The 10,448-nt window shown below is 31.3% G+C and overlaps 1 long non-coding RNA gene across 1 annotated transcript; it reads right to left on the minus strand.

Moving 5' to 3' along the window:
* Positions 1-8,616: 8,616 nt before the first annotated feature.
* On the minus strand, positions 8,617-9,618 carry LOC132605730 (uncharacterized). The gene is made up of 2 exons (XR_009569419.1): positions 9,493-9,618; positions 8,617-8,975 (listed from the first exon to the last, which is right to left on the minus strand). It is a non-coding gene; the product is annotated as an uncharacterized LOC132605730 (long non-coding RNA).
* Between the last annotated feature and the right edge of the window lie 830 nt (positions 9,619-10,448).

Raw genomic sequence — 10,448 nt, forward strand, 5'->3', positions numbered from 1 at the left:
ATATTTGTCCTTCAAATAATGCACATAGATAGTGAGTAGTGTCACTTAGAGTCATGGACTCTTTTGGACATTTGGTAAGGTTGACTAATGAACTTAATACACCAAGGGTATTAAGCCTCCTAGGTTTAAAATGATGCATGTTCTTACAAGGTTTTGGCTTCGCTCTACCCTAAGTAGACTAAGAATGGGTTTGCTAGACACAAGGTTCCCGAGCGGACTGCTCGAGTGAGAAGGCTACGCGGTCCCCGTTATTCGGGCACCCCCGCGCATGCGCCAACTCCCTTAAAATTTGGATTCTATGAAGAAATTTGCGGGTGCGCTAAGCACACCTCGCGTGTACGTGTGATAGTGTGAATTTTCCAAAAGTGGAGGAAATATGAACGGAATGCCAGTTTAAGGAAAGCAGTAATAACATATTACACAGAAAATACATATAAGGAATAAAAATACTTAAAAGCATATAAAGCAACAATATAGACAAAATAAAGCAAAATAAACAAAGCATCCAACAAATGATTTATTAACCTAAGTTGTTATGGTTAAGAGCCTAAAATCCCCAGCAGAGTCGCCAAGCTGTCACACCCCATTTTAACCGGGTTGTTTTAAGGAGTATGACGTATTGGTGATTCCCGTTTATTTTGTTTTAAGGAGTCGCCACCTAATTAATTTAACGGTGAATTAGGACACCTAGAGGTTAACTAAGGCAAAGTTAAAACTAAACCTCAGTTAATAGTCTGCTTAACCAGTGTGATTCTAGGTAAGGGCTCTATATTATCCTAAAGGGAAGGGATTAGGCATCCTTTAGGATCCGTTAACTTACGGTTATCCGACCAAATTTAGGTTAATTAATTTAGATTAAATATAATGCTTAAATCGTAAGAAAAACAGGTCGTTAATGTTATTAAGGTTTTAAAGAAAGAAAAGAAAACATAATGATGTTATTTAAACTAACTTGAAGAAATATATAGTAATCCACCAAAAATGAGACTCATAAATGTTTTGTTAAGCTTTAAATAATAATTTTTATTTTAAAGTGATACTTGCAAAATATAATGATTTGTATATAAATAGACTTTTAAGAGAAAATCTAGCCAATTTAACTTAGAATAAAATGACAGTATATGAGTATAGTGATATAGAAAATCTAGACTTGTTATGAATGGAATGCAAAAAGATTTCAAAATAATGTAAATAAAGCTTTAAAATTCAATTGATTAGATATGCTTACTTAATCAAAACTATTTTATATATAGAATTGCAAAAGGTCATGGGTTTTCTCTCTCTCTTATGGACTTTATTTCACTATGTTCAGCTCAAGATATGCATAATCAAATTAATCTAAAATGTTTATAAAATATACTTGGATTAATATTTATATATCGACGACGTTTTGAAATGTTTAGGTAATAAGAATAAAATGATTCTCTTTACTTGATATACATACATACATATATACATATATACATATATATATATATATACATATATATATATATATATATATATATATATATATATATATATATATATATATATATATATATATATATAACCATCCTATTTTGTAAATTGATTTTTTAAATATAATAAATATTAGACATTGTAAGGGATTTTACGTGAAAAGGAAGGAGTGGTACTTATGAAACTAATGTTAATACCTCACTTAAATTTAACTACCCGCGACTAAAACTAAACCTACTAATTAATCACGATTTATCCAAACTAATAAAAAAAAGGGAGTTAGTTACATGATATAAATTAAGTGCACAAGAAAAAATAGAAGAAGAGATAATTTAAATGGGGCCCAGCCCATTTTTAAGACAGGCTGTTGTGATCCGTTCACGCTATTGGGCTTTGGCCCAAAATTCATTTATTTCTTTTGAATATATGCTGCTGTATATTCTGTCCTTTGGGCCTTGGCCCATCATCGAATGCGGAAGAGGAATGAGTCCTCGGACTCGTACACGAGTTTCATGCATAAAAGAAAATGAAGGAAAAGGATTAGCATATGATCAATAAGGTTAAACATGTAGAAATATAAATTCAAACACCTCTATAGATCATATGTATATATTACATATACTCAAGTATAATCCATGCATACGCAAAATAGCCACTACATACATATAAACAAGCAATACTCAAACATGGGCAAAATCAAATGGTGTGGCATTCATTGTTCTTAGACGTTTATAGAATTTGGACATCTGCAAAGGCTGGCATACCTATAATATTCAGAGTATACTTGATATACCTGAAAGGTATACATTAATGTGCAACCCTGGTATACACTCAGTGTATACTAAGGCTCATGTAATATGTATACTTCGAGGTATATCACACCACAAACAAAAATGGATGAGGAATAGAAGGAAACAAGTCAACGTGGGCAGATTTCAAAGAGAGAGCACGAAGTGTATAAGATCACAGCAAACACAAAGGGAACATGTCTTGGATTCATTTCAGAGTATTTCAGATAGGCCTTAACCCAAATTGAAACAAATGTTCAATAAACACTACAAATATTTAGTAAGCAAAAGTGAATCATTTTAACTGTGACTAAAATAACATGACAGATCAATTTTTCAAGACAGAGTTTCAAACATACAAAGTGGGAACCAAATAGCCTTCTGTTAATAAAACCTCTACATCAATTAATTTTGAATAAAGCAAGGCTAGAGAACTAGTTCATGGAAGGCATAAAATCCTACAACAAACATAGAGGTGTAGCTAGTTATATTGAGATGCCAATAGTTATCAACTTATGCAGGAATTCCCATATTCGTTCAAGCTAACTAAACCAGGGACAACATTAACCTTTAAATGCCCTCAAACAAATGATGTTTCATGCTTATATCCAAATGAAAGTTAAAACAGCTACTTGACACAGACATTTTAATATTGATCCATACTAGAATTAGTTTTGAAGGCCTGAACAAAGGATCAAACATGATTAAAGTCATCTATAGTCACATCCTTAATGGCAAAAGGGGAAAAAAAAAGTTACAGAATGCAGACAGATTCAAACCAACAGAAGCAAAACAATTATCCAAACCTATATGTAGACTAGTATTAAATATCAACAAATCAGGACATTTGTTTTTGACGTTCATGATTTATTTACTTTTTTACATGCTGATTTTACATGATAAAACAAACCCTTAAGGGGTGCCACAAACAGATATTAAACAAGAAGCACTGCTATTTATGTATTCAGCAAGGTGAACGATCTTTTCTTTAAATGTTAATAGATTGCCACAACTATTTCATGCTTGTTTATAGCAAATAAAGTGTAGGCAGATTCAAACAAGCAAACTTCTACAACTGCTAAGAACAAGCAAACAACTACATTTTAATTCTGTAAACTGAGAATGAAACGAGGGGAAGTTTTCATACATGTCCAGATTCCAACTCAAAATATGCTCAACAAGAATTACCCCATCACCTCAAACATGATACATTATAAATTTCTGTGGAAAAGAAGCAGGACTTTTGTTTACTTGAACGTACCAAAAGACAACAACAAACAAATACTAAATCTGCATATAAGCACATATCATATTCTCACAAATCAGTAGATTCTTCCTTTTAAATTCATAGCTTCTATCGGTCATCCTTCATACTAATTTACATTAGAAATAGGAACATCGTACACTAAAGAAAATGACTAAAACAGAGGATTAGCCAAGCGACGAGGTTAAACACATATTTGATGAAATTAGTCGTTTTGCACTAGTTTATAACAAACAAAGAGAGAACACATTCCAGCCGACTAAACCAAATAAACGACGAGAAATACTTGAACGACTACCTTTCTACTTTTACAAAATTAAAGACGAAGTGAAGAGGAGTGTGATTACCTTCTTCGGGTGCAGCGAAGTGAAGCTTTGAGTTTCCGATCTTACCCTCGAATACTCGCTAAATCCAAATTTGCAATATTCAAATTCAAAACACGACCAACGCAAACGAAAACAAAACGACTGGATTTCGACTCGATATTCAGAAATAAGACCGACGAACTGATATTGCTTAGGTGATTTTACTACTGGAAAAACTTGTTATTTTTTAGAGAATTTCGGGGTTTTAGATCTGTTCTTGTAAGGGGATTTTTGGGTTTTCAATCCCCTCCCTTTTTTATTTCCGACCACAACTATTTATAGGGATTTTGTGTTGAAGAAGGAGAGAGAGGAGCGGGGGGGACAAGACGAATGTGGGGATGGCAGATGAGTGGAGAGAGAATCAATGGTGTGGCAGTGGGGGTGGTGTCAGAGATATGGTGGAGGCGACACAATGAAGTGGAACGGCAGTGAAGAGTGGAGGTGAGCGTGGGAGATGGCAGGTGAGCAGTGGGTGTAGGAATAATGGAGGTAACGTGGGGTGTCAGGGGTAACGTGGGGAACAGAGGAGGTATGGGTGTAGGTGATGGAGGCGACGGAGTGGAAGGTGGTGGTGCGGAGAAGGAAGGCGGGAAGCGATGGTGGAGATGACGATGAAAATGGGGAGGGAGACGAGGGAGTTGCGGCGGTGGTATGGAGGAAAGTGATGGGGAAACCCTAAAAGGGTTTCCTTATTCAGCTGAAAAATGAATTGGACCCGGTCCATTTGTGGACCGGGTCAAATTTTAGACTGGGTATTAAAAGAACGGACCAGTAAATTAAACATGGATTATTCTAAAAAATTGAGACAAGGGATACGGACTAGTCCTAAAATTACCAAGAGTCAATCGGGCTTTAATTTGGAGTCCGGTAAGTCAAAATGCGGACCGAGTGCAAGAAATAGTTTGGCTTTAAATTTGAATAAAAGACCCATTTAATTAATGAATATACCGAGGGTGACAAAATATTACTTAATACCAAAAAATGTGTGATTATTAGACTCGGGTAATAAGATCATATGGTGTTATGATAGCCGTGTAATAATATGTATTATTTTTTCTTCGAAAATCCGCACTAAAATAAATACTTTTTATTTAATTATGCAAAGATAAATGCGATGCGTGCGCGTAAGCTGGTAAAATGCCGAAATGATAAAAATTGTGAATTATAATAATAGTAATAAATAATGAATTATAATAATAGTAATAAATAATGATAATGATAATAATAATAATAATAATAATAATAATAATAATAATAATAATAAATGCGGTAATAGTAATAAGAATAATTGATAGAATAATGTAATAGCGGTATTGATAAGGGCTAATAATTATAGTAAACATAATATATATATTTTTTATTTTTCCAAAAATATTAGAAGCGCAAATAGGTATTTCGGAGGAGAGACGGGACAAAATTGGGTGTCAACATTAGGATGCATTACTAAAACTATGTTGAGAGAATTTTTTAAAAGTGATAGTATTTCATGCAGTCTTGTTATTCGAAATGCTTTTGAAAATAAAGATTTGAGGAGATACCACATTATTTTTTATGATGAAATCAATTCTATTCTGGAAAAAATGATCTTCTAAGGTATCAAAATTATGATATTAAGTGCAGTGGATTTTCCATTGTATTATAGGGATACAGTGTTGAAAATTGGATCTATGATTCAGATGAGACAAAATCCAGCCGCGGTTATGTGTTCACCTTTGATGGGGCGTTGTATGAAAAACAGCTAAACAAACAATAATAACTAAATTTATAATGGAATCTGAGTTGGCTGGCAATGAGGCTGAAACTCTTGATGAGTATTCCACTAGGAATTAAACCGACACTTCTTTGTCGATGTATTGTGATTGTCAAGCGATAATAATCATTGCAAAAGATGAATCTTTTAATTGGAAGATTAATAGAAAACATTTGTTTGACACGCATTGTGATAAGAGCAGTTGTTGTGAGGTGTGATAATTTCTATATTTATGTGATGTCTGAGGTGAATTTGGCCAATTCACAAGACTAAAAGAAACATCGAGGGCAATGACACTTTTGTCATTTGAGAAGATTAACAATGATGGTAATCCAACCTATGTGATTGGAGATCCCATGAATTAGGTTTATATGGGTAGTTTAAGTCATTAGTTGATCAAAAGTGCACTATTAAATTATGTCCCTTCCTATGGTGTGTGAATATAGTGCAATACTGCAAGGCAAAGTGAGGTTGAGTTAAACTCTTAATCCAATTTATATCCTTTATAGGTGGTGTATTACTCTGCAAAATACATACCACCAGTTTGGGTAGTTTTGATAAAAAAAAAATTGCTCTGCAGAATACACTTGATGATTGGAACTATATGAGTGTGGAGTGGTGCTGCTCCTATGAAATTGTGACAGATTTCTAGAGCACTCGTGAAGTGAATTTTCCTTTTACTTTTACATCGATTTCCTGTTAGTGTCCAAATACGCAACAGCAGACATAGCCCAACGTGAGTCAGACTCGGTACGCTTTCAGCTCCTAACTACAGTCGGTTCAAAACGAAATATCATAATCCAATTTTAATGGAGAGAATACATGTGATATTTGAGGGGAAGATATTATGTCAGATGATAAAGGCGTAAACTGAACATCACTTTCCAATTTGCAGTGTCTTGAATTTTGGCCATTTCTTTCCCGAGCACTCTATAATTTAGATATCTAATCTTTTTTGTTAACATAAAGGTCGAGGAATACACATGGAAGAAAACAGAGTCCGGAGCCAAAATGACATATTTTTACAGCAATTAGACCAAAATAGGCTGTCTTTTTTTTTTATACCCAAATGGGTATTTTCGTTGATCATTCAACGAAATACCCCAGTTACTGTTCATAGCAGCAACTTTTTTTTTTTTTTTTTTTTGCTATTTCGTGGATTGTTCCACGAAATAGCTTTTTTTTTGCATTTCGTGGAACAATCCACGAAATAGCTTTTTTTTTTTTTTTTTTTAATTTCGTGAAAAAAATGATTTTTTTTTTACATATCATGACACAATCCACGAAATAGATGTTTTTTTATTTTATTTCGTGAATAAAAAAAGAAATAGGAAATTATAATTTTTTTTTTTGTTTTTGCATTTCGTGTATTAAAAAACGAAATAGGATAAAAAAAATTCTAATTTCGTTCGTATAAAAAGGAAATTGGAATATATATATATATTATATTTCGTGTATTAATGAAGGAAATTGATTTGTTTTTTTATTTTTTTTGCATTTCGTAATCTAATGAACGAAATAGGTTTTTTTTTTGTATTTAGTGAATAAAAAAACGAAATAGGAAATTATATACATATATATATATATATTTTGCATTTCGTGTATTAAAAAACGAAATAGGAAAATAATTTTATTTTCATTTCGTTTATATAAAAATGAAATAGGAATATATATATATATATATATATTTCATTCATGTACCAATGAAATATTTCGTGGATTGTTCCACGAAATGCAAAATAAAAAATAAAAAAAAAACATATTTCGTGGATTGTTCCACGAAATGCAAAAAAAAAAAACAGTTTTATTTATATTAACGAAACTGTTTTATTTTTTAATTTAAAACTGTTTTTTTTTTATTTTGCATTTCGTGGAACAATCCACGAAATATAACAAAAAAACAGTTTTTTTATATATTTTTGAAATTGATCTTATATATATATATATATTCCAAATTGATTAAAAGCCATTTTTTAATTTTTTTAAAATATATTTTTCAAAAAACTTAGTGTTTAACTGTAAGGTTATTTTAGTCAACTTTATATATCGAGAAAATTAGTCAGCTTTATTTTCAAAAATTGAAACCGCAGAAGTGAAATTGACATTCACAGATACATTATCCCTGGATTTTTACGTTGAAATCTATTGCGTATCATCATCTTATAAGTAAATAAAACTGAAAATTTCATGCCAATTTGGGGAAAAATTGAAATTGAATGTGATAAAAGGCGTTTTTTTAAAAATCGGCTCGGCCAAACCGCCTTGCGGCAGTTTGTGTGCATAGATCTCGGAAAAATACCCAAAATCAAAAAAAAAAATCGCGTAAATCGGACGTCCGAGCGCAAAGTTATGACCATCTAAAGTTTGACGATTTTACAACTAGGTTTTCTCCCTATATTTTTTAGAATTATATTTATATTTAAAATAAAGTTATGTCTTGACTTTACAACTATTTTTTTTTCGTTTATTAAAAAACGAAATAAGATTTTTTTTTATTTCGTGAATATATAAATGTTTTTATAAATGAAACACAAATATATATATATATATATATATATATTCATCCTATTTCATTGGTACACAATTTTTTTTTTATTTTCCTATTTCGTTTTTTAATACACGAAATGCAAAATATATATATATATGTATATAATTTCCTATTTCGTTTTTTTATTCACTAAATACAAAAAAAAAAAACCTATTTCGTTCATTAGATTACGAAATGCAAAAAAAATAAAAAAACAAATCAATTTCCTTCATTAATACACGAAATAATATATATATATATATATATATATATATATATATATATATATATATATATATATATATATATATATATATATATATATATATATATATATATATATATATATATATATATATATTCCAATTTCCTTTTTATACGAACGAAATTAGAAAAAAAATTATCCTATTTCGTTTTTTAATACACGAAATGCAAAAACAAAAAAAAATTATAATTTCCTATTTCTTTTTTTATTCACGAAATAAAATAAAAAAAACATCTATTTCGTGGATTGTGTCATGATATGTAAAAAAAAAATCATTTTTTCACGAAATAGCAAAAAAAAAAAAAAAAAAAAAGAGTTGCTGCTATGAACAGTAACTGGGGTATTTCGTTGAATGATCAACGAAATAGCCATTTGGGTATAAAAAAAAAAAGGACAGCCTATTTTGGTCTAATTGCTGTAAAAATATGTCATTTTGGCTCCGGACTCGAAGAAAACAGGATAAGTCGACCATAATTGTCGCACGTACACATACCATCATTGTCCATTAGAATTGAAGAAATATGTACCTGATGAGAGGTGAACTTGTTGTAGGACCTGCAAAAAAGACATCCAAACACGCTAATTTAGTTGTTTCAGGCATATAATCAAATACCTAGATGCATTTTGTGCATAATGATGTTATACTAAGTAACATAAATATCATATTACCGAAAGTACTCGCTAGGCTAAAATAGAGGAAAAAAATTTACTTTGCAGAAACATCTACTAAAAAACCAAGAAAAACACATGATATGAGGCAAATCATTATTCAAAAGGACTATAGACCTGGAAAATTCACCCGCACATCAGATTCGAACACTCACTTAAATGAACTATCACTTACCGGTTAACATAGAGAGAAAGAACACAACATCAATGAAAATTAAATAAAAATGCTAATTAGATTTACTTATCGGGAAAAACGAGATATTGATTCAGATACAAGTACTGATATGCACTCCTAAAAATTCAAGAAAGAATGAAAATAGCTACCATTGAATTGGACACATTAAAGAAGAGAGAGTGGTGAAATGTCAGAAAAAAGAAGAAGAAGGAAATCAATTTATAGTACCTCAGAAATACGGCAGCACCAAGGGCAAACTAGAACCAAAGCACGATAGTCTAAATTAAGAATCGAGGGCAGAAGCAGAGAAGGAGAAGGTATTGAAAAACAACTCTTTGATCGGGTAGATTCTAGAATGAGGAATAAAAGTGGAGAAAAGGCAATAAATAGTCCCTGAACTATGCGAGTAGGTCTAAAATGGTCCCTGAACTATATACTTATCGGATTTAATCCTTTAATTATTTAAAAACTTATCAAATTTGGTCTCCGTCTATTTTTTATACAAACAACGTACAAACTCATAAATCATCATGGGATTAGTTGTTAAACCATTTCTCAGACCTATATTTCTCTCTCCCTTCTTCATTTTCCTCAAGTTCGTTCTCTAACCTCAACTTTTTTCCTCAAGATCTTTCTCGCGTTTCGTAATCGACGGACTGCGTCAGTTAAAATCGACGAAAAACCGACCCAATAGATCGGCTTTTAAAAAAAAAAACGATGGTGTCATTTTAAAAAACCGACGGTCTCATAAACTCACGAAGGTTTATGAGTTTGTACGCTGTTTATATAAAAAAATAGACGGAGACCAAATTTGATAAGTTTTTAAATAGTTAAAGGACTAAATCCGATAAGTGTATAGTTCAGGGACCATTTTAGACCTACTCTCATAGTTCAGGGATTATTTATGGCCTTTTCTCAATAAAAGTGTATCTCCATGCTTCAGTTTTAAATTTGCCCAAAATAAATAATAAAAGTACACTTTTACCCTTGTTCGTTCTTGTTCGTCCTTCTGACTGCCGCTTTTAAATATTGGTAAAATTTCAGACATAAAAGTATAGTAGAAAAGTCCAGTTAAATTTGAGTTTGATATATCTGAATTTCATATGCTTGGATTTAAAAATATCTTAATGTCAGTTTAGTATTCAATTTGTTCAAAAAGAAAAATGCTATCCCCTTTTTTTATG

This window comes from Lycium barbarum, chromosome 8 (genome assembly GCF_019175385.1).
Source record: "Lycium barbarum isolate Lr01 chromosome 8, ASM1917538v2, whole genome shotgun sequence".
Classification (NCBI taxonomy): Eukaryota; Viridiplantae; Streptophyta; class Magnoliopsida; order Solanales; family Solanaceae; genus Lycium; species Lycium barbarum.